The sequence below is a fragment of the Balaenoptera borealis genome (assembly GCF_965194805.1).
Source record: "Balaenoptera borealis genome assembly, chromosome: 3".
Taxonomy (NCBI): domain Eukaryota; kingdom Metazoa; phylum Chordata; class Mammalia; order Artiodactyla; family Balaenopteridae; genus Balaenoptera; species Balaenoptera borealis.
The window spans coordinates 137989773-138016233 of NC_138866.1; the positions used below are offsets into that span (position 1 = coordinate 137989773).

General features: G+C 38.8%; 1 long non-coding RNA gene across 1 annotated transcript; it reads right to left on the bottom strand.

Annotated features, from left to right (window-relative positions):
• Positions 1–291: 291 nt before the first annotated feature.
• Positions 292–18074, bottom strand: LOC309626549. The gene is made up of 2 exons (XR_014243269.1): positions 1387–18074; positions 292–1317 (listed from the first exon to the last, which is right to left on the bottom strand). It is a non-coding gene; the product is annotated as an uncharacterized lncRNA (long non-coding RNA).
• Positions 18075–26461: the final 8387 nt, after the last annotated feature.

Below are 26461 nucleotides of genomic sequence, written 5' to 3' on the forward strand. Positions count from 1 at the left end.
TGCTGACACTTGTTTGCTATGTGATTTGGACCGATTATTTAAGCACTCTGTGTCTCAGAGTCCTCATCTGTAAGATGGATAGAACAATATGGTTAAGTGATATAATGAATCCAACATTCCCAGTACACAGTCTGCCTTATAAGTGTTCGGTAGATTTCATATATTGTTATTAATAATCATAATCATAAGTCCTCTTACTGCTCATGTAATAGCCCGTATATTTTTCAACATTATAAACAAAGCTGCAATGAACATACTTATAGCCAAATATTTATGCATGATTATTCCTTGAAATAAGTGCCTCATCAGATCAAAGACTGTGGGCATTCAAAAAGATTAAAAAAATTTATTGTCATTGCTTTCACTGAATCTTCTATGTTGTCTACATCCCAACCTTTACCATTTTCTTCTTCTTGTTCACAGTTTCAGAGACAACATGTCTCTTTCTGATCCAGCATTTGCTCTCTGGTCACCTTCCAACAACATTAAGACGGTGTTATATTTGATACTTGAGTTGGGGCTCTGTCAGGAAGATTTAACTCATTCATTGAGTTATTCACTCACATGCCAGGTGCAGATTAAGTTTATATATAGACTATGTTTACAGACTAGGTTTATATTTTCAGGACTGATTCCAGTGTTGCTAACCGTGGAGTGGGCTTTGGAGCTTTGTAGGAAGAGTTCCAGACACTTCTAAAGAAGTCAGATATTGACCAAGGCTTATGATATTTATGAAATCTTTCCTCTTTAGAAAGAGGGACGTTTGGAATAGGGACACCTTGATTCTTTGACCTGCCTGGAATGATCTCCCACCTGCAGACTCTACCCTGGCTTTCAGGCTCAGGAAATATCAATGTAAAATTCACTGAGATGCTTTTTTTGAGCCACCCGCTGTGCTGGGCACTGGGAAGACAAAGAAAACCCAACATTCTCCTTATCCTTATTGGAGAAGTATGTGTGCTAACAATTATTGGACCAAGAATGGAGGGGTGCACCTGTAAGGAAATCTCTGAGTCAGGTGACCCAAGAGCCAAGGTCTGCACACAGTTAGCCATTTGGTCCCCAGAGGGTTTTGTTTGGCTCAAAGTTATGGCATTAAAAATCTTTTTAGGTGTCAACAATTAACAACTGGAGGTTTCAGGTAAAAATGCAGATTTCTTTCTTACCTTGAAGAAATGGAAGTTTTGGCAATACTGTATGCTCATTTTGTCATGGCCACAGTGAGGAGTGGCTGACCCTTTAGCCAGGGCATGGGTTCTCCTTTTTGCCACAGTCTCCACCACTCCCTACTGCATTACCTTGTCCTCCTTCACTTAGCTATGCTATCTTTGTGGGCCATGAGTTTGCGACCATTGACTTAGTAAAGGAAGCACTTATTTTTTTCACAAGATATCAGGGAAGACACAGAGAGATCTGCTAGAGAGGAGACCTGCAGGGTCAGCAAGGATTTGCCATGTAGATAGGTGGAAGGTGAAGCATCCATGGCAGGCAGAATAGCACGTGCAAGGGTACAGGGGCTGGAGCCCAGAAGGCCTCCTTGGATGATGACAAGCAGACAAGGATGGTAGGAGAGTTGGGTATTTGAGGGAAGGGATTGAGAGAAAGAATTGGAGAAGCAGGCAAGCACCAGCTCCTGAGCAGCCTGGCACCCCAAAAGAAGGACATTAGATTCTGTCCTTTAAAAACTGGATCTGATGACTGATAGGAGAACAGCTAGCTAAAAGAGTTTCAACCAACAGTGCCCTGACTTCATGGTGGCATCTAGCAAAGCACATTCTGTGCAGACCTCATTAAATCCTGACACCAAGCCCACGAGACTTGGACTTTGATTATCCTCACCCTACAGATGAAAAAATGCAGGTAGAAGGAGGTTGGTTAAGTGAATTCCCCAGGTCACAGCTAGTAAATGACAAGGCAAGATGTGGACCCAGGCCTAACTAGAGAGCTTGCAACTTAACCAGCTTCCTTGATAACACCAGTGCTTCAGAACAGCTACCCCAGCAGCAAAATCAGGGTTGTATTGGGAGTGGGTGGAGGGAGGCTGAGAGAGCAGAGCTGCTGGGAGACCACTGCAGTGGCCAGCAAGAGAGCAGGAGGCCTTCACCAGGGCAACACTGGTGCGTGCAGAGGAGGCTACGGGAGGCCCAGAGGAGGATGAGTCAGCGGGATCCTCCTTCATGAAACCTGCCAGCCATAGGAGTTTTCTCTCCCTCCTTTGAATTCTCGGAACACTCTGTGTCTCTTTCCCAGGACCTGCTTTGGCCACATCCCCGTAACAGCTGTATGCATCTTATCACATCTTGTATATTTTAAGTTGCTAAAGGGCAGGAGGAATTATGCTTTATTTGCCTTAATAATTTTTTTTTTTTTTTTGGATTGCTGAGCACAGGGCTTTCGTAAATTCCAAAATTATCTTTTTCAGATCATTTCTCCTTATGTATGCATTTTAGAAGTTCGTGGCAAGTTAAACACTTTTCCTTTAAAAATGTGAAAATAATTTCTTTCCATGATCTACTTTAAAATACATGAGGAAAAGGAAGACTGGGAAGCTGTTTAAAAGCAGCAAACCCTTTAAGAGTCAATGTCACATTTATTGCTATAAAATATTTTTCTCTCTCTGTTAGACATCTGGTTCCCATTACATACAGTATTGGGTACTTGAGTTCACCAGCCATTTTGCATACCAAGCAGTGTGTCTGTGAAATCCCCACTGACATCCACCAGTACGTATGTGCAGTGTGCAATTCTTAACTTTACATTTACAGGCAGCGCTTCTATCACCAACTTCATTCTTACCTATATGCTTTCGAGGTTATTTTGTTCATACTTAAGGCCCAAATTGCCTACAACTGAGAAATGAAGAACTTCAAAACCATGGAGCCTTTGCTTTATACTATCGTATGGTCCAACTATCTGTAATCTAGTGCTGAAGTCAGTGAAACAGCTAAATCTTAAGTCTATATTTCCTTATAACATTGACCCAGAAATGAGAAACACAATATGGAATGTTTGCTAATGAGTCATGAATTTCATGATAATTGCTTCCACATTCAGGAGAGCTCCCTTAAACCATCTAATCTTGACATATCCTGCAACAATCCCATGTGTTGTAAATGATTTTGTTTTATTTCTTAGGTTACTGTTAAGGGCTTATTTTATGGTTCATTTCATTTTCTTAAAGAAAACCACACACACGTGTACACACACACACGTGCACACACACACACACATCATAGGGGATTTTTGTCTCAATCTGTACTTTTTGAAATAAAATAATTACAAAACCAAAGGAGCCCTTATCATTTGGTTTGGAAATAAAAATAAACACAGTTAGGAAGAAAGTTGAAATATGGTCTGTTTTAGAGTTTTAATTCAGATCTCAGAATTAAAGCCAGGATAGAGCAATGCCCTGGCAAGTGGCAGTCTGTCTGTCCCTGTCCTCTCTGGACTTGAGAATCTCTAACTGACTGTATGGACACAACTAGCATTCAGTACAGTAATAATGGAAAATTAAATATGACTTTTAAAAACTGCTCATATTATAAAGTGATCTATTAGCATTATACGACTTCAGCACTTAAAGTGACTGATTCTAATTGCACGATTTGGCCTATGGCAAGCATTAAAGAGCTGCAGAATCTTGCGGGTATTTTATCTCTTTGGGGATATTTTAAAGTGAATTTTCTTTGGAATAAAGCTTTGTTCCTGCCATACAAAAGATTGTGTGGAAGAAATCTCTCAGTTCCGACAGAACCAGAGATAATTATAGTTTCTTCTTCTTTGATTCATGAATTAATAAGCCAAATATTAAAAACATTCTTGCATTTTCCCTCCCTTTCTTTTATTAAGTGAAACTCTGTCTTTACAGCTTGTGGCTGTTATCCTGAAGAAGTAAAGACGGATGCCCTTGTCTAATGAGATTTTCTAGCCATCAGAGAGGCATTCTTTTTCTGCACCTGGTTATCATACACAGTCCTTCTGCATCTTTTCTGTGCAAGCCTGTGGATTGCTAAGATGATGTCACAGTGCCATACCTGGAGCTGAACTTGATTTAAACAGGTTATCACAAAACCACAGGAACTTCCGAGAAGGTAGTCTTCTTAGATGTACCTATCCAAGGTTTTCAGTTTTCAGAAAAAAAAAAAGGATGAATATGGGGAAATGTCATTCATCTTTGAATTTGACTTTATGTTTATGATATCTACAGGGTTTTTCATAATTTTCATCATATGGCCTCCAGGAAGTTTATTAATCGAATAGTATTGGAAATTGAAGCTTTTCATGCTGAGGAAGTTCTTGTCGACCTTCCATGTTTAAGCAGTTTAAGATAAACTGCAATTTCACCTTAATCTACATACATATGCATTTCTTGTTGGTGGTTTTCAGATCTCACAATAGTAGAAAAATTGCCTACTATGCTTCAGACTTTTGATGTCATGACACACATTGCTATCCATGTAACCACGAGTGGACACTTGAACATGTAATTTAAAAACTCCAGGAGCACCATTGGAGCGTACACAATAACCATATTGGTTTAAAACATCTTTTTTTTAAAATTGACATTTTTTTAAAAGGACGGTGCTAAGTAGAAGGAAGTTTAAAGGCACTCTGGCTTCCTGTGAGTTTTTCACTAATAGTTCCCTGTAGCCTGTAATTGCTCTCTATCTTCCAAAACCTGGGCTCTGCAGAACAGACAGAGATATTTGTTATTGACCTGACAGGATAAAAGGAAAATAGGAGAGAAGATCATAGCCATCGGCAGTTTGTTTATGAAAATACCATTTCGAGGATATACTTGAATCAGGCAAAAGTAATGCATCTTGTTCCTCTCCCAGCGTATTTTAAATGCCAGCCTGGCTGGACCAAAAGAACAGTGCCCAGAATTAGGGCATTACCTTTCCTGCATGCTGGTGTGGTGTATGACAGCATTATTTAATCATTACATTTTTCTCAGCTATTCTAAAAATAGATATGAAAATTAAAAGTACAAATATAAAAATATATAGATGTATAAGAGCAAAAAATTAAAATTTGTTTTTAAGCCATTATAATCTTTTATTTTAAAACTGTTTTAAACTCACAAGAAGTTGTAAAAAGAATTCAGAGACATCCCCTGTTCCCTTCACTCAATTTTCCCAAAGATAACATCTTACATAACTACAGTACCTTGTCAACATTAGGAAATTGATTCAGTACTGTTAACCCAGTTATAGACCTTATTTGGAGTTCAGCAGTTTCTACATACATTCTCTTTTTAGTTGTGTATTAATATGTAGAAATACATTAACCATCAGTGTTAAGGGATCATCTTTCACCAATGAATATTGATGATATGCAAGATTCTCAGGTGATGTGGTTCTATATATCCTGTGGCTGCCTAAAGAGAAGGTGGAGTCATTGGCATTCATGAAGATCCTTTATATTAATTACTTTGTCCATACATTACTTAACTAAACAATTAATCAATCCTATATCAAGTGCCAACTGGAGATACAGAGATGGTGACATTGCTCTCAAAGAACTCACAGAGGGAGATTGAAAAAAAAAAGTCCACAATGACAACACAGTGTTGCAGACCATAGTACAAATGAAACAAACCAACATTACTAGGCACCTACAAGTGTCCGGCACTGTACCAGGCATTAGCGATTAAGTGGTCACTAAGATGCATGCCTCTCCTGCTCTGTGAATCTTACTGCTGTGTGGAGGAGACAGGCCATTAAGAAGTACTGACAGCAGAGGGCTCTAACAGGGGGTTCAGAGTCGGTAGGTCCTGACCGGGTCAAAGGGTGCAGGACGATGACTCAGGAGCGTGTCATGTAGTCCAATCAGCACTCCAAGATATTGAAACTGACTACTTGTGGGATCTTTGGACCAGTTCCTACTCCATTTCATTCAGAGCCTATGTATCATCTAGCTTTGCTGCAGCATTTGAGCAGATGTCTTGGTCTCACAAGAACAGTCATTGTTTCTTAGAACTGACTCAAAAGTCAGTCTTTGGTGTCATACCTGCTATGCCAGATCCCCCCCATCAGCACTGGTGGGCCTGGTGCTGGGCTCACACAGGAAACAGGTTGGAGAGAGCTCTGTTTTCTAGCAGTAAAGGGGAAAATGTTCCCTAGGGCATGGTTGGTAGCCAGTGCTAGAGAAACAAAACCATTTTATGTTTCTTTCTTAACAAATTGAGGCTCTTTACTCAAACTGTGACAACATTGTCACCAAAAAACTCACTGCAAATATGATCAGGGGCCCCTCCTGCTTAGAAACCCTCAGTTGCTTTGCATTAGATTGAAGGTACTGTGGTCTACAAGCCCCTACATGGACTACCTACCTATGTCCTCAGTTTCAACACATTATACTTTACTTCCAGTTCCTAGAGGTCCAGTCACACTGGCCTGTTTAATGGTCCTTTAACTTGCTAAGCTGTGTTCTACTCCTGGGCCTTTGCACATTCTGCTTCCAGAAAGGCTTTCCCCCCATTCTCTAAACATTCATCTATAACCTCATTCTTCAGGCTTCTGTTGTAAGACTTTCTATATTGAAGCACTTGTCTATATCAAGATCCCACTATGAGTCCCATTTTATCCTCACTTCTACTCCCCACGTGTATTATATAGGATGCAATCTTGTCTTCAGTGGTGTGATTATATACGTGTCTCCCTCACTAAATTGTGAGTTCCGTGAGGGTAGCGATGATGTCTATTTTTACCATTATCTCCTCAAGACTCAAAAGTATTTGTTGGGACTTCCCTGGTGGCGCAGTGGTTAAGAATCCGCCCTGCCAATGCAGGGGACACGGGTTCGATCCCTGGTCCAGGAAGATCCCACATGCCGCGGAGCAACTAAGCCCGTGCACCACAACTACTGAGCCTGCGCTCTAGAGCCCGCGAGCCACAACTACTGAGCCCGTGCGCCACAACTGCTGAAGCCCGTGCCCAACAACTACAGAAGCCAGTGTGCCTAGAGCCCAAACTCCACAACAAGAGAAGCCACTGCAATGAGAAGCCCGCGCACCACAACAAAGAGCAACCCCTGCTCACCACAACTAGAGTAAGCCCACATGCGGTAACGAAGACCCAATGCAGCCAAAAATAAATAAATAAAATAAAAATAAATAAATAAACTTATAAAAAAAAAAGTATTTGTTGAATGAATTGTTGAATGGACGGATGAGTGACTAAATGAAATAATGACATACCCCCTTATTTCTCCTATAACTTTAGGTATTGTCACATCTGGGATTTGGACATACTTTTACACTGTTTCCGGATCCTTTGTTTTGGGCTCATTTCTGGTGTCTTCTCTTTCTCCAGTTAAGGCAGGAATAGTTTTTCATAGGAAATCATGGCTGATGTGATTTTTATCTTTGATTTTTGCCTACTCCCATAGGCTTCTGCTTTGGATATTTTATTTGATAGAGTTGTCATTTCAAGGCCCCTTCTACAAGTGGCATACCATGGGTCAGCTGCCTATCTCTCATCAAAGTGGTGGCCCTTCCTTTGCAAGAACAGCCCAGAACTGCTTTGCTAATCTCAGGGCTCTGAGTCATGAGCATGGCACTTTAGTATGCTGGGGATCTGCGGCAGATAGGTCCAGCACACCCTTGAAAGAGTTTGTATTTTCTGGATTCTGGATCCAAATCCTGTCTTCACTGGCTTCAGGATGGGAGAGGCCATTACTGGGATGAAGGAGGCTCATTTGTGGAGATCAAATCAAGGAGGTATTTGGAACAGGGGTAGAGATACAAGTCAGGGACTATTTCTAAAGAGAAGTGATCTTTGAGCTGATTCTAGATTGATGGTCAGGGTTGAGTTAGTTCTATGGGAATGTGTGACAAGGGGTAAGAGTCGGGCAGAGGGCATGTGCAAAGGTCTTGGAGAGATGTTTGGTGAAAAGACTCAACCGAATCTCTGGAAAATTTGGATACAAACCCGTATCTCTTAAAAAGAGTGGTCCTTGCCCTATACCTCAAATTTGAATTATCTAGATAATTGCTTCAATTTTGTGGCTGATATCTCTCCAGTCTAAGCATATGTTTGTAATCAAATATAGATTATTTATCTTAAATTTAGGTAGGGAGGTAACAATGCAGTGTGAATTCTATCCCTTTCTTAGTTGGTGTTTATAAAGGGGTGTGTGTGTATGTGTGTGTGTGTGTCTTTACACTCATTTGTCAGTCTTGCCCAGGTACAAATAAAGATTGAAAGGACTGTTTATGGTAAGAGCTGTAGATTCTGGAGAGTTACTGCTAATGGTGACTTTGCAGCTAGTAAAGAGGCAGCATGGCCTGACAGAAGGAGCTCAGATTTTGGAGTTCAAGGCCTGGGGACAAAGATCAATTTTGCATTTACTGACTTGTGACTTTAGGCAAGTGACTTAACCTCTCTGAGCCTCAATTATCTGCCCTCTAATTTTGGGGTGATAATAAAATTATTTGCCTCATTTATCTCATAGGATTATTTATATGATGTAATTTATATGAAAGAACTGCAAAAACTATGAAGCATGGTAAATGTATTGTTATAGAATAAATGTACTCAAAAAAATGTGACAAGTTTCAGCAAGGAAGTGCTGTAGGAGTGGAGGATACCTTCCCAGACCTAATGTCACTTGAAAGTTTAGTATATTTCCAATACGGCAGCAATGTGGCAGCTAGACAGTCAATCATTTCAAAGAGCAATGAAAATGTACATTTATTATGTTGTAGGTTTATAATTTACACAGCAGTTTAATGTTGTAAAAGTTAAGGAGAAAGCCCCCAGATAAGGACTGGTAAGAACTTTTGAGTTTTAGCAAGAAAGGTATCAAGTAAATTTTCCTGAAATATTTCTGAGTAGCTCATTTTGTGGTACTATTGGAAATTACGTAACATTAGTATTGCTTTATAGGGCATAGTGATAAACTTTCCCAAAAGGTTTTATTTAACCAGGAACTGGGAGGAAATGCAAACACATTTTATATGTAACAAAAGACTATCACAAACATTAATTTTAAAATATAGCAAATCTAAACATGCATGTTCAATTCAGCATTAAGAAACTAGTGAGATCCTTTTGCTAATAAAAGTGATTTTTTGAGAAAAGCAAATAGGGTTCACAGTAAAGAAGAGAGAGTTGGATTTATTCAGATTACACAAGCCCAGGAAGTGTCTGGTGGGTCATACAAACGGTTATACATGAGTGGCAGGGAATTTTCGACCAAGCTAGATTTTTTTGTTTTGTTTTCTTTTTCCTTCTTTTCTATTTCTATCTTGCCAGTTGGGACACATTTCTTCCTTTACTCTTGAGACTCTCATGAATGAAACTAAAACAAATATTAAAATATTGCACATGGGGAGCAGAAATGGCTTTGGAAATGCACCAATATCAAGTGATTGCATTCATTGGCTCACTGGTCAAAACCTTAATCAGCTGGCTTGTGTAGGAAGCTGAAGAATGTTTCCTTGACAACTTATGAGATCAGAGTTTTAGATCTTGAAAAGACAATAATTTTTTTTGGGGGGGTTGCAATCCACTTAAAGATGGCTATATAATTTATACATTGTGTAGGGCTAGCTAACTTCAGCCACCCAAGAGTAGAGACTGAATTGGTGTTCTAGAACCAACTGGGGAGATAAAACACATTATGGTCACCTGGAGTCTCACTGGACATAAGGTCACCACAGAACACTTTGCCAAAGTGTGCCGGGGTCCTCACTGATTCTGAGTGCTGCCCAAGTATTATCACCTCATCCACCCCAGAGCCACCCAGCAGCTAGATGGCTCTTGAATATCAGAATCCTGCTCTCACCACTACCTGGGAAATTTTTCTCCTCTTTTAGTAGAGAGTCCTTTCCACGGAAGTTAATCCACAGTTAGAGGTTGCTTACCTCAAGCCTCAGAATGCACACACTGCATCTTTAAGAAATAGTTTACTTCTGAATCAGTAAACGCACCAGACAAAGCAGCCATTACTTATGCATTCCTGCATACCCAGCAAGGTGAAAATAATAGAATAAACATCATATACTTCATTATGATATCGGTTTACACTTCCAGGGTACACAAAAAGAGGCCATTTCATCAAGCTAATTGCCTGAAAGTAAAAGAGAGAGAACTTTAGCTATTAGTCTATTATGGGGCTTTTTTCTTAATCACAAATAGGGGCCATGTGTCCCTGGGGGGATGTGTATTCTAATTTACAATTGAACTACAGATCAGAGCAATCAATCTTGGGCAGCACTTTTACAGTGTAATTGCTGCAACATAACAAATAAGAAAAAAAAAAAAAGGAAGAAGAAGAAGAAGGCCTGAGCTTCAGCTTGAGGTGGAGATATTTCCAGGCACTAGTTCAGGGTGGGAGGGAGAGAAGAAATGCCTCAGACATGAATATGCAATGAGGGCTCATTAGTGGCCTAGTGTTGCCATGACGAATGGCATTATCCCCGGCCTGGTGCTGCCTAAACATGAATTTTATAACGACCCATTTATCATGACTTGTCATGGGCTTCGGTACTGTACTTTCTTCCAGCTCACACACCTTTCCCTATTCTGATGGTGGAAATCTTCCTTTTTATTATTATTGTTTCCTTTTGTATTGATTTCTGGCTCTTCACAGCAAGTGTTCACACAGAGCCACATGCTGGTGAGTGATTGTGACTGTGACTTCAGAAAGTTGAGGAGCTACAACCTGGTTACTCATTCCATCTTCTCTATAGTCACATCATTGAGAAAAAAGTCAGACTCAACTTTTAAAGAAATTTCTTAATGTGGGAGCTTTTTTGTACTGTAGTGTTCTGACACTGCAGACTTTTTTTTAAACTTAAAATTAACCAGGTTTGTCTTCTGTTCGGTTATTTCCTTCCCTTTTTTTTGTACTTCAAGGAACTTTTCATATCTTAAAAGTAGAACTCAAAAGTTTTGGGGTTTTTCTTCCCCCAAATCTTGGAGTCATGACAAAAAAGTCTAAGATGAAAATGCTTGAAAGGTTTTTAGTGCTTAGTGTTTTACAAATGCATGAGTTGATTTCTCACTTAGAAACACTCTTATCTTGTGGGAGGAAGGTTGGCCTGTTCTTTGATGAAAATTTCTCAGGACGTATGTTTTGCTAATAGCACAAAACCATAAAATCCATCTCCCTTGATAGAAACCACGAGGTCTGTTTGAATATTTATCAGCCACAAAATTTCTATATGCAAACTTTTGAGTCTTTGCCATTGGCCAGGAGGGTGGGTGAGTCCATCAAAGTGAAGTGCACCAGTGGGTCAAGAATATGGTTCTAGATTGGCAGAAGTGCCCTATTGTAATACAGACCCAATCAATGGGACCTATGATTAGTCTATTTAGTTACCAAAGAGAGTATCCCTAAAATTATTTCTTCATTCAACCAGATGAAGTACAGGAAGGGCATAGGTGCGCAGAGGAGTATAATCTGGTGTTGTTTTGCACACACAGGAATTATAGTCATTCCTGTATACAATTTGTAAACAGTAAATAGTTGACCAGATCTTTTTGAGTGTGGTTATCTCTATTGTGCCCCTGGATTCCATATGAACAGTAACAATACTTTTACCTATTAATACTTAAACATTAATAATACATTAAATAATTGTAAAATATTTTATAATTAATGAAATTTTGTATCTGCAAAGCATTTTGAAGTTCCAAATTTCTTTCATTAGATCCTTAGGTTGACTGGGGACAGGATTATTATTTCCATTTTGAAGAAGAGAAAATTGAGGCTCAGAGCTTAAGCGATGAGCTCAAGGTCACACAGTTAAAATGGAAGTGCTGGGGCTCAATGTCAAGTCTTTCAATTCCTAGGTCAGAGCTTCTACATACCCAAAGTCACCAGGGCAGAAATTGCTCCTAAAATGTCGTCATCTCTTTTGGGATTTAGTAAGTTGGGAAAGGAACCCATTGAAAAGGTGGCCATCATTTACACTTGAGAGCCTGTGATTCTCCTATACTATGTACTAGAATTGAAATTAGCACATGCATGTCAATTAAGTTGCCATTCCAGCCATTTAAGTCACATTATCTTTCATCATTTAAAAATGCCGATAGGAAGTGTTTTGTAACAGAAAGACTTGAGCACCATTCTAGCTGGTGGTCTTGTGTTATGAGTCTGCTGGGCATTATATTTTTTGCTTCTTTGTGTTTTCCCCCATGAATGAATTGAACAAAATTTTTAGAAAAAATTTGGTGAAGAAAGGATTCAAATATTGGCAAACGACATTAAAGAACACTGTGATTACGACTGAACAGATTAAAACTGTGTCTTTATGACACCAAACATCTGGATGAAAATGGAAAAAAATAGTAAAAAACCTTGATGTTTTGTTTACTTGACACCATACATCTGGATCTTTAAAAACATCTGAGCTTTTGACTCTTTTTCTCCCAGGTTTTATCTGGGTGTTTGACATCACGTACAGAAAGGTGAAAAATTTTTTAAAAATTAATATCGTTATTACTGAATTAGATAAAATTATTGTATTTAATTAATCTGCAAATATTAACTAATTATTCTGTTTAACATAACATATAATGACTACAATTCTCCACCGGGCAAATAAATACAGAAAGAAAGATATAATTAGGTGATTTAAGAATAAAACTTGGCTTCAGGCATATTGAAATCTTGGTCATAGTTTACTGACAGCAATTTCCTTGGGCAGAAATCTTTTCAGGTGCTCAGACAACAATTTTCTCTCCTGGTGAGTAGTTTCCATGTGTTATGAGGATCTGTTAATTTACAATGTGTTTTGACAATAGTAAAATTTCGTAAACACTTAATAACATATGAGATACATCTAGTAATAGATGTTTGCTTTGCCAAGTGATTATCCAGCCTGATAAAATCAGTGTAAACCCACTCTCTAAGTAGCCTTCTGATATGCCCGAGGCTGAACCCCAAAGAGGAATCAACTGAAACGAACTTCAAAGACTTCACTGCAATGAAAAGCACCTTATGTGACTGACATTTTTTGTGATCTCATCTAAAAAAAGTTATCATAATTATTGAACATTTCCTCTGCAGCTTATTCTCAATCCAATCAGTTATAATGAAAATAGTCTGCTTGCTTTTTAGATTCTCAAGTTTTCGAAATGATTAGTGCTTCCTTGAGATATCCCATTAATTGCACACACAACCCAGATGAAAAGCCTGAAACCCAAGAGTATATAAAAAAACATAAGGTTGTTGCAATTTAAGTGCCTTCAAAAGATCTAATTTGATTTTTAAAAGCAATTCTGCAGATGTGAAAATTAAAGGCAGGCAGAAACAGATATGGTTTAATGAATGTGCAGGTTAAGAAACATTTAGAGGTTTCAGTAGCCTTCCTCTGAATTTTTTCTTTTTTTTAATTTAGCTGTTAGGTTGGAAAGATTGGTCCCACAACACAATGGAAACTGCTGAATTTTATGGGTTGCTATTTCCTTACCAAATTGCTCCGTTTTTCTTGCCCAACCTATTTCTGGAGCAACACGGTATTTCTGTGTGCAGATGTTCAATCCTAATACCTGTCAATCAGATTTCAAGTTCTAATAAAGTTAAAGGGTCTCTCCACTTGATTTGTCTTAGCTGCTTCATCTGTGAGCCCATTCCCCCTCTCACCAGGAGCAAATTGTGCACTTATTCTCACTTAAAGAAAGAAAGAATGAAAGAAAAGAAAAAATTTAAAAACCCCTTCTACTGGTTCTAATGACATCTTCAGTCATTAATGAGTTAATAAAAATCTCAAAGTCATCTGGGGCTAGATAAGGAGGAAGAAAGAAAAGTATTGTACTGTAATGACAGGCTCCCTGGCTGCCCTCTGAGATGTCATGAGTCAGTCATGTTAAGAATGTGTGCGTCCAATCATCTACTGATTTTTATCAGCAAGCCCTCCAGCGGGAACTGACAAGGGGCAGTTTGGGAGTCACAATGAATAAACAATGACTTTTTGGATTGTTGGGGGCTGTGTAATAGAGTGAGGGGTTTATATATACTAAAACATGATGACATTAGCAATCAATATACCAATTACTGTACAAGTTATTGGATGAGGCATTCACGGGTCTTTAGCCTCCTTGCACTTTGAAGACACCTTGAGCATGGAAGAGACTCATGCACAGAGGCAGGCAGGGGTCCAAGACCTGAGGCCCCAGTCTAAAAGGTGAGCCCTGCTCCTCTGGCTGAGGTAGTCCAGACCTGGATGTTTCGAATGGCTTGGGGAGTTTATTAAAAATAGAGATTCCCGAGTCTCCTTCCTAGAGATGCCATCACAGGAGTCTGGGACCGGGCTGCCACTTGGTGTTTATAACAAAGGCTCCAGGTAACTCTGATTAGGCAAGTTCAGGAGCAAATTCTCAGGCCCCTGCCCAGTCCCACTGAAACAGAAACTCTGGAGGTGTGGCTCAAGATCTGTTTTTTTTTAACATAGCCTCTAGGTGGTTCTGATGCTCCCTACTGTTTGAGAACCAAGGCTGTAGAGCAAAGATCCTTGCCAGGGCGTTGTCACCCAACGCTATCATTCATGTCCTCTCAGGCACCTCATGGGTAATTTTCTACTCATACTAGTTAAGAGGCTGAAGTGTGCAAATGATTTACTTAAAAAATTAAATGAGGGTAGATCCAAGCTTATCTCCATAATCACGTCACTCTCATTCACTTGCACACACCACTAGGTTTTCTTGCATGACATTGATGTCTGAGTGATTTTGATTACAGAAGGAGAAGGAGAAACTTGGCTTGTGTCTTATTGTTTAGAATAGAGGACTTCCCTGGTGGTGCAGTGGTTAAGAATTTGCCTGCCAATGCAGGGGACAGGGGTTCGACCCTTGGTCTGGGAAGATCCCACATGCAGCGGAGCAACTAAGCCCGTGCGCCACAACTACTGAACCCGTGCTCTAGAGCCCGAGAGCCACAACAACTGAAGTCTGTGTGCCTAGAGCCCGTGCTCCGCAACGAGAGAATCCACCGCAATGAGAAGCCTGCGCGCCGCAACGAAGGGTAACCCCTGCTTGCTGCAACTAGAGAAAGCCCACGCGCAGCAACGAAGACCCAACGCAGCCAAAAATAAATAAATAAATTTATAAACAAAATAGAAAGGGAAAGTGGGTTTGTAAGTAATCTTACACAAAAAGGAATCTGTAAGAAAAATCAAGGTATGTGAAGCATTTATTTACTAATAAATACAACTGATATTCATCTGTGCATTCAATGCCCACAGGTGCTTGTGTAGATTAGTGAAATCTACTTAAAAAAAGAAATATCTATATATATGTATATATATCTATATCCATAGAACATGCAGCTACCCCAATTAGGAGAGGAAAGTGTGCACGATTCAAGGCTGGTGTATTGCAAGGAGGAGGCCTTCTTGCAGTGAGGTTAGGGATTTCTCTTATTTTGGCAGAGTGTCTTACTGAAGGGGCAGTCCAGAGCTTGCTAGACTTTTGAAAGAGGTGGACTGGTCTGCCAGATGTGCAGTAAGTTTAAATCAGTGTTTCCCAGAGTATGTTTCAAAGAACGATTTCCAGGTTCTAAACGTTAATACAAAAAATAAAAAAAATGTCTGAGGTCAAGCGAGAAACGCTAGGTACACTGGATTAGAGGGATTGTTTGCAGCAAGGTCCTCTAACACATTTCTATGTGCTGTGATTCTCCAAAAGAGTGTTGTTGCCTAATGGATGTGATCAGCAAAACCCTTTTATAAAGGATAATCTTGTAGAATTAGTGTTTAGGGGAGTAACCTTTAGGAAACATGCATTCACATCTTCTAAGATGGCAAACACCTGTGGGTAGAAGCTAGTTATTCTCTGTGTTTTGTAATAAGGAATCTCTTTGTTATAATTTATTAAACCCTGTATGTCTGGTGTCCACATTAATTATGTGGTGGCTTGAAGCCAACAAGCAGGTTCCTGTAGTCATCACCAAAGAGTTAAGTAAACTGTCCAGCTGCTGATGGTCTGGTTAAATCATCCCTGAATTGTTGGCATATGTCCCAGAACAGGTACTCATTAAAAACAAAAACAAAAACAAAACAACAAACCTGGATTTTACTACTGAGATTATATTGTGTTTTCACAAATGAGAGATAATTCCATCACACTTCCTTGCACGTACCCAGAAATGTCATACAAAAGCAGATGTGTACCTAGGCTGGTGTTGGAAAGTCCTTCTGCCCTTCCCCCTCTCCCCCCATGCCCCATTGACAACATCGCCCTAACTGTTTCCACTATACTGGGGTCCAGATGGTGGCAGCTGTGGCAGCATCTTGGCTCCTACACTGGCTATTCCTGAAGGTGACAGGAGGTTGGGGATGTGTACCACGAAGGTCAGGCCAGTAGGGATCTTAAGCACATCCTTGGTTATAAACATCTCCTCTTGAAGCTCTTGCCAGAGCTGGCCGTTAATGCCAAATGTTAATTCTTGCTGGGGACATGATGTCTTATAAATGTTATGAAAGAATATCATTTTTCCTGTAGAAGTGAAGGTACTTTTAAGGCCATGTTAAGCAAAGGATTAGTTGCCCAAGTCACATCTGTAGGTCACGTGCTTGCCTATAAATCGCTTCTTTGCTAAAATCTCACCCCATCCCCCCATGGTGACACAAGAGTTGGAAGGAATTCTCACATGGAAGAAAGAAGAGAACTGACATTTGAAAGATGGGGAAAGATGAAAAATAAACAAACAAAAAACCTAAACATAAAACAATCCTATCACCCGTGCTAACATTTGTCAGCTTTTCTTCATAGTCCTACAAGTCTATGCAAGACCCAGAACTCATTAGGATGTGTCTGAACTAAAAATAATAGAGCAGATTCAACTTTGGGAGGTCTCAAAGCACTTTTTTCTCATCTCCTTTGTAAATATATCCTTGTTGGCACAACATGGGCTTCCCAGCTTTGGAGCTATAAGGCGTTGGTGGGAGGGGCTTCACTTTCCACTCTTGGAGGAAAGAGCAGAAGTTCAGCAAAGTTAACCGAGGTCTACCCACCACTTGTCTGGTTTGTTATGGAGTTGAATATTTCTCCCCTCTCTATTCTTTGAAATGTTTTGAATTAAAATAGCTTACTCAAGGTCACTGAAGGCATATGGTCCTGCTCAAAACTTTAAACAAAACATTAGTTTTTACAACCTTTTGTAATTTGGTATTGTATACAACATGGTTATATGCAGAGTTTCTGTAATCTTTTCAGTGGGTGACAGAAATATGAGAAGCAAATTTATAAGCCATTTAGTGAAGCATTTAATCAATTTCATGCATAGGAAATAACTCCAATGGCTTTGCTTTATCAATCTTTCTCTCCAGGAGAACTCCAATCCATATGATCTCCAAACACTGGCTGGGGGTGGAGGTGGGCGAGTGGGGGATGATGGAGAGCAGGGACAGGGCTGGGGAGGGGTGAGAGTTTTCACAAACCTTGCAATGCTCTTCAAATATCAGGGACTTCTGAAGTCTGCCTAACTGGGTTGCCAGCAACTCTGAGCCTTCTGGAGGCTGTTAATGTATTTCAGAAAGCAAGCACGGGTCTAATGTTTAGAGGAAGTTTTCAAGGCCTTTTACTGCAAAGTTATTCATTAAACACCCTTTTTCCAGAGTGACTCTCATGTGCTCAGCATGACAGACTGTTCAACTTTTAGGTTCAAAGAAATATTCAGTGGTGATTACTTTCAAACACATGAAAAATAAAACGACTTACATGAAAACTTACTTCTGAGAATTAAGGAGTCAAAGCAAGGTGACCAAAATAACTGAAAATCCACCAAAGTGGACTGTTACAAGTAGATATATTTGAGCATTTTTCAGAATATTTGAACTGTCTTTTAGGGTTCATGTTCTGATTGTCTTTTGAATTGCTGAAAAGATAAATCCAGCTCTTGGCTACGTAGTGGGTTAATATTTTCTTTTCTGTCATGTGCTACAATCCCTCTTATAACACTTTACCCCAACACCATCAAGTTTTTAAGTGAAAAAGTCCTAAGGGATCAAAAGAAGATCTTGCGATAATCACTACCTGCTAAACTATATTAAAATTGCATCAGCTCTACCTTGTCCTCGAAAATTAGAACTGATAGAAAGGTACGATAGACATAGTTTCTAATTTGGAAGATAATTTGCTTCCACTTATTTCTAAACAAAGAAAAATATTTGAGTGAATAAATTCCAATCTAGATTATTTGGAGTTGATGTGAAATCAGCGCCACTGATGGATTTCATCTCAGGAGGATATAATGTTTCACGTTCCCTTTTAAATATGACATAAATGAGGATTTTCCTGCGTTGGTAATTCAGTAGCATGCGCTTGGATATTTATTTTGCCAAGTTATTTAAGCTGTGAGGGCTGCACCATTATATTGAACAGAGTGGCTTTGGTAATCATACCTAAAATTGGTAGCTCTAATGGAGATTGCCAATGGAGGTTTGCTTGTCTGTCTGTCTATCATCTATTACTATTCAACCACTAACACCTGGATTAAAGCTCACTTGACTTTAAAAAAAATGAATTATTTTAGAGGAAAGATGTCTTTGGTATAAAACATGTGTCATATTGTAAATATCATTATGCAGTTGATATTTTCACTCATCAGTGTCTTGGAGAGCTTACCTTGTTAGTGAACAGATACGCATCATTCTTTCTGTTTCTAGATTGCCCATGTTATGGCTAGTAACATAGCCATATTATTCCTGTACAATCAATATACAGGAAGATTCTTTTCACCTTTTTGCTATTATAAACAGCACTGCAGTGAATATCCCTGTACTTACTTCCTTATGTGCCCAAATATTTCTCATGTGCTCATGTGCACAATACTCATTTGCTATGAGTATTTTTCTAGCATGGCTACTTAGAGTGAAATTGCTGGATATGCATATTTTATGTTTTAATAGTTACTGCCAAATTATTTACCAATTTTAATTTTCAGTGAGTCCTACCAGAATCTCTGACACAACTTTTCTCAACTCTACTTAAACCCACACGTCACTCTCATTTTTTCTTTTCTTTTTTTTTTTTTTAACATCTTTATTAGAGTATAATTGCTTTACAATGGTGTGTTAGTTTCTGCTTTATAACAAAGTAAATCAGCTATACATATACATATATCCCCACATCTCCTCCCTCTTGCATCTTCTCATTTTTTCTTTAACATTGACTTTGTTTCTCCAAGAAGATGGAGAACATCCATAGTGACTTTCTCGCTGAATTTTCCTTCTTCCAGGGCAGGCGGGGCCAGGCAGCCTAATCACTTGCCAGATATTGAGAAATTGGGTGGCTCATGTCTGCTGAGGTAGTCAACCATTCAGAGATTGGGCAGCATTAGTCAAAAAACCAAACCAAACCACACCTATTGGTCCTTTTCAAATGTGGTCAGAAAGTCAATGACACATTTCCATTTCAATCACAACACTGGTGCCCAGGTGCAAACAATTGTTTCAGCCAGTTTGATACCTGAGGCCTATAGATTTTTACTATTTTAGAAGATGGCCTTGTAACAAAGTGGTGTTTGCTTAGGACTTAGGGCCTGTGAAGGAGATTGTCCTGAGAACATATTGCTAAGAACAACTTTCTTGTCCCCTTCACCCAATGATTTCTGTTCCTCTCTTACACACATGTCCTCCTCTCCCTTCTTACTCCTGCCTCTTCAACCAGCCCCTTCTCACCAGCTCTTAACCATCTGTGGCTCCCTAGTTACTTAGCCTTGTCAGGCCCTTCTCTCTTCCATCCATTTCACCGAGCTAAACCTTTACAAAGCGCAATCTGGTTTTGATTTACTCTTGCTTAAAATACTTTCTTATTATCCAGACTCTTTCTCCTGTCATTCAAAGCCCTCCATGATTTGTCCCCAAACCATCTTTTAAAACTTATTTTTTCCTTCTCCTTTGTTGATCATCTACTTAGCAAAACAACAACAACAACAAAAAGTTGCTTCCCTCAACTTTTCTGCCTCTCCACCCTTCTCATGGCCTGAAATGCCAGAGGAGCCCTTGTCCTCAAAGGTGGGCTACTCCATGAGGCTTCTACTGTCATCCTCATGTTGCACCAAAATAAGTGTCACCATTACTGAGGGGACAATGACAGGTTGTAGAACAGAAAAGGGAAAACAGAAGTCAGATGTTGGGCTAGTTCGCAGTGCAATGGCTGGATTGAGTGTAATCTAAATAAAGGTTAAACAGATTCTGTGTGAGGGATAGTAATGTGTTTTCAGTTCTACAGTCTAAAACAGAAAGTGAGAATGTAATCAAATTACAGCTGTATTAAAATGTTAGGCTATAGCACATCTCTAGTCGGCTCTACCCAAGTGCAGGCATCTAATCAGGAAATGGCCTACAATGTAACCCATGAATTGTTTGTAACTCAGAACCTTTCAGTGCAATGAAGCTAACCCCCTATGTATTAATAACTAATATATTTAGTCTATTTATTTATAGTAATTCATACATGAAAATGATACTTTTGGGTCTCAATAGAACATGTACATTCAGCTGATTTTTTAAGATAAAAAGGATAAATTTTATATAGTTTTCTTTATACTTTTCTGCCTGGTCCCTCTTGTGACTAATGATATACACTTATGGGTAGGCTAATGGAAGTTAGCAAAGTAATCCTGGCTACTTTGGGCCAGCTTTTTCTTTTCTTCAAGGATAATTGTTCAATATTGGGATTGAATCTCTAAAATTAGCTTTTAGAATTTATTTCTCATAATGAAAAATTGGAAGCCAACTCAATGTCCAAGAGTAGTAGATTTATTCCATACACATAGCATATCAAGATTGCAATAAAAGGCTATGAAGTCTATAGCAATATCGAAAAATGTTTGTGATGTACTCTTAAGGAAAGTTAAAAAGCAAACACATACATAAACTTAACTTTATATATATATGGACCATGAACTTGTCAGGATGGTAGACTTGCAAGTAATTTTATTTATTTAAAATTTCTTTTAATGTTACAGTAATGAGTTATACTAGCTGTACTGCCCCTAGCTGAGTAGTGAGAATTAGACCAGAGGAGGATAATTCCTTCTTCTCTTATCCCAGGATGGAGGCTGGAGGGGTTCCCCAAGCAGAGAAGAGAACAATTGCAAACAAGGAGAAACTGCCCCAGTTGCTCTCAAGGAGCCTGGTTTAAACAAACACTTGTAAGAGAAACCTGAAGCTTCAGCACAGGGTAGAATTCATCATAGCTTCCCCAGCCACTGTAAACACACCTGGGTCTCTGCATCTTGATGGATTGATTATCTTATAAGGGGGCAAAGAAAACCAGCAGATGGGATTGGAAATGCGGGAAATGGGAGGACTACTGGGAATTTAGAGATGTGCAAATGGTGATTTACTTTCCAAATATTTTAAAGGTGAATTTTGGAAATGCTTGAAACACTTGATAGCCCGTGAGTTAGATGTTGAATTTCAACAAAATTTATGAGAAAATTTTAATTGGGTATTTTGTAATCCTTGATCAGAGGGTGATGTACATCGAGAACACTAGACTGGGAAGGAAGTTGGAGATAGAAGTCTAGCTGGCTTGGAGTCCTCATGGGTTCGCTAAGAACAGTCTATGTCAAGTTGCCTGAGTTTTTCTGATAGGATTAAGGTATAATAGGAGAGGGATGTTGTAGACCAGTGCTCTTCAGACTTGAATGTGGAGAGGAAATCACTTGGGGGAATCTCCAAAGTTTCTGATTCAGTAAGCATAAGACTATTTTTTCCAAGATTCCCAGGTAATTTTCTTGTGCAATCTCATAAAAAACAACAGCTTTAGACACTGCATCACCAGTCACAAGATCATTAGAGTTTTGATTACAACACAGATATATTTGCAACTAGTTGGATCTTTATTCACTCCTAGATGAAGTTAATTACTTCCACCTCTGTACAACTTGCACATACTTCTATTATTGCATTTTCTATTTTTGTGTGCCTTAGCTTCTCCTACCCATGCCCTCCTCACCCACACACCCTTGCTGGACTTTGTATGCCTGGTTACTAGCTTTTGAACTGAATTAAACACTGACTTGTTCTGAGTTTCTGAGCTTCGGGCTCTCATTTGTCCATGGACATGATAATACCTTCTCTATCTCCTTTGGCGAGGATCAAATAAGAAGCCTGAAGGAGTGTCCAGAGCCTGATGTAAACCGGTAAGCTTAGGTTCTAGGCTGCTCTCTGCTAAACCTGATGTGACCTCAGACAAGTCATCTGAAGTCTCTGACCCTTTCTCTCTTTTACCAATAGCAAAAAAGTTTTAAAAATATGAAATGCAGGGGTAGTGTGGGAGGGGTAAATTAAGAGTTTGGGATTAACATATATACACTACTATATATAAAATAGGCAAACAACAAGGACCTACTTTATTGCACAGGGAACTCTACTCAATCTCTTGTAATAACCTATAAGGGTAAAGGACGTGAAAAGGAATATATATATATATATATAACTGAATCACTTTGCTGTATACTTGAAACTAATACAACATTGTAAATTAACTATACTTCAATTAAGAAAAATATGTAGTGCTAAATAAACTTGAGAGTTTCATTATTAATGATAAGAAAATACATTACCATTTAATTTTGCAAAATTAACACCCAAAATTAATTGAACAGCATTCATTAATATGTCAATAATTTTTACATGAATTCTCCCCATTGGTCATGTTTCTTATGAATGTCTGAGAGGGGTCCAATATATAAGCATTGCTCACTGGTAGATGATTTGCACCTGGTATATATGCTAAATTTCCGTCCTGTGGTATGATTCTAGTTGGGAACCATAATTCTGCAGCCTTAGTTGCTGCTGAGGTATGTGGGAATTGCTCTTTTCCATGTTGCGCAAACCCATTGTGAAAGCAGAGTGCCATCAGTACTGCCTATTTGTCCCTCTCGAGAATTATAGTTTTTAACCCTCTTTGGCTTTGGCCAGAGAAAGAAGCCAATGAAAGAAACATGTTGACTTTGCCTGCTGCCTCCAGGGCCACCTTATCCCACTGGGCTGTGAAATCAACATTCCTGTGATGACTATCTCCTTTGTACCATTCTTTGCCTAAACATTCTTTTCAAAAGTGAATTTCAGAGAGAATAGATACACACAACTTTTTTTTTTTTTTAAGGTTAATCTGCCTAACTGAAGACTTTTACTGAAGAAAGTCTAGCTAACAACATATAAGTATTCATGTCTCAAGGGACCCAGAGAAATGTGAGTTGGAAATAGTAAGGGCATGAGAGGGCTGGTGGGTTAAGAACATGGACTCTGACAACCTGGGCTCTTATTCTGTCTTGACTATCTTTTTGCTGAGTGACCTTAGGTAAGTTAGCTCAGCTGTCTGAGGATTAAAGGAGGCAATCAGTCCTGTTAGAATCTATACTGGTAGGAGCAGAAATCTTTGCTTTGTCCCTCGAATGTACTCCAAATGCCTAGAGAAGTTCCCTGCACATAGTAGGTGCTCAGTTGATGTTTCTTGAATGAATAATTTCCTCCCAGAGTGACAGAAAATGCCTAGGTTTTTCTCTAAGTTCCTTCAAAGTGTTTCTCCACATTCTCTGAAGGTGCTTCTTCATTGGAATGTTGTTACTGTTCTCCAACAGTTAACTGACCCCAGCATTTTGTTTACTAAGCCAGACAAAAACTAGCAACCCATTTAAGAGTCTAAACACTCGGTGGACTTTCCCATCATCTGAAGTGTTTATGGACTTGAACTAAAGTAGATGCAACAATTTGAAACTTCAACCAAGTTTAGTCTTTTTTTTTTTTTTTAATTTTACTGTTTACAAAACAAGATATTTTATGGATGTAATTTATACATCGAATAGAAGAGGGCTATTCCCAATATTATCTTTATCTTCTAGACATAAATAACAAACAACTCCAGTAATCAAAATTTACTATAATTGTAATAGATTTTGACAGAGTTTATGTATGTATTTATGCAATGCTAACATAATGCTGCCTTCCAAGGACAGAGGCCAGGATTTCTAGTCTGGCTTTGTTAAATGGAAAAAAAAAAAAAAAAAAAGCACTACTGTGTATGTAGTTTGTACTACATTCAAGAGATTAATTTTTATAAATAAAATTGTTTATACCAGCTTCTAATCAGAAAACTGAAATTATCTGTGGCAATGTAACCACTAACAACTTATATACTATGAAAATATTTCAATAATTAATGCATGCTCCATCTAGAGTAATTGACAGGAGGTCATAAACGTAATGGGCCATCTGTGTTTGATTTGTACGTGAAAATGCTTAAAGGGATAGGCAGGTAGTTCAAGCTTCTCTGACAAAAAAGATCTGTTCCAGTTTCTCCAAGTAGCACAGCCATTTACTATAGGGTGTTTTTTTCTTTCCTTCTTTTTTCTTAAAGCCTTTTCCAGATTTCTACTTGAGCTCTGCATTTCTCACTGCTTCTCATTCTGATGCAACAATCTCTTTTAGAGTTTTGATGCGTATGTGGATCACAGCCATCCTCAGCAATCATACTTGGCTCTCCTATCCATTTCAATAACAACTTAAAAGCCACACATGTGATTAAAAAAATATCAGAGGCTCACTCCAGTGCTGTGACTTAATCATTCATTCTGCTCCCTCTGTTCACTTCAAAAATTTATTTTGCAAATTTGTCTTCTTCTGTCAGTAAACAAACAACCCTTCTTATATCTGTTAAAGAGTAATAGGACCATTAGGAATCTCAGTAAGATTTCTGTAATTCACTCCTTTTGGAGTGGACCAGAATTGTCCTATTTCTGGAACTAAAATGGTCTTGGTGGACATCAGAAGAGGTTCTAAAATTTTCTGTGTAGGGAAACCAAAGAGCATTAATAATTGCCTAGAACATTGTCCTGAGATCCAGACCCAATTCATACAAAACCACATATTCAACTGGAATTTACTAACCATTTATCATCTGCCAGATAATGTGCTAAACAATGATTACGTTGAACTAAACGAACAGGGTGGCGGGGAGGTGGTGGTGGGATGAATTGGGAGGTTGGGATTGACATATATACACTAATATGCATAAAATAGATAACTAATAAGAACCTGCTGTATAGCACAGGGAACTCTACTTCTCTGTACAGTAGAAACTAACACAACATTGCAAAACAACTATACCCCAATTTAAAAAAAAAAGAAAAAGAAAAATACATATCATTTTAACCTTTTTAAAATAAAATAATAAATAAATAAATAAATAAATAAATAAACCAACAAAGTCGCTACCCTCAGGAATCTCACATTCTAGTAAATGCAACTTCTTCCTTTGATATCTTATAGGCACCATAAACTCTATACCTAGAAAACTAAATGTGCTATCTCTCCTGACCACCCCACCCCTTTCTTTCTGTATTGCCTATTTTGGGAAAATGTGCCACCGTCTACCCAGTTACCCAAGGCAAGAACCTACGATTCTCCTAGACTCTTCCCTTCCTCTTTCTCCTTCACCAAAGCAATTCACAATTTCTGTCAGTGCCAGCTCCTGACCACTGCTTGACTCTGCTTCCATCTCACCATCCCTACAGCCATACCCTCAATTCACTTCTTAATACTTTTTGCTGAAACATCGCAACAGTCTCCAAAATTACATTCTTTCCATCTATATTTCATGCTATTTCCAGAATGATATTTTAAACATTAAAATGCTAATACAATGATGTCATTTCCCTGTAAAAATCCTTGCTGTAAGAGCTTCAATTGTCTTGAAGACGAAACCCGAACTTCTTAACATGGCAGAAAGGAAGAATTTTGCTAACGTGCACTGGGCCTGATTCTACAGAACCACTTCTTGCCATCTGTCCTGCTCTTTAGTCACACAGAAGTGTATTCCCTGAGCACATCGTGATACCTCAGTGTCTTTGAACATGCAGTTTCCTCTCCCTGGAATCCTTGGAATTCTTTTTTTTTTAACAACTTTGTTGGAGTATAATTGCTTTACAATGTTGTGTTAGTTTCCGCTGTATAACAAAGTAAATCAACTATACATATACATATATCCCCATATCTCCTCCCTCTTGCATCTCCCTCCCACTCTCCCTATCCCACCCCTCTAGGTGGTCACAAAGCACCCAGCTGATCTCCCTGTGCTATGCAGCTGGTTCCCACTAGCTATCTATTTTACATTTGGTGGTATATATTATATAAGTCCACGCCACTCTCTCACTTCGTCCCAGCTTACCCTTCCCCCTCCCCGTGTCCTTAAGTCCATTCTCTACATCTGTGTCTTTATTCCTGTCCTGCCCCTAGGTTCTTCAGAACCATTTTTTTATTTAGATTCCATATGTGTGAGCATACAGTATTTGTTTTTCTCTTTCTGACTTACTTCACTCTGTATGACAGACTCTAGGTCCATCCACCTCACTACAAATAACAATTTTGTTTCTTTTTATGGCTGAGTAATATTTCGTTGTATATATGTGCCACATCTTCTTTATCCATTCATCTGTCGATGGACACTTAGGTTGCTTCCATGTCCTGGTTATTGTAAATAGAGCTGCAATGAAC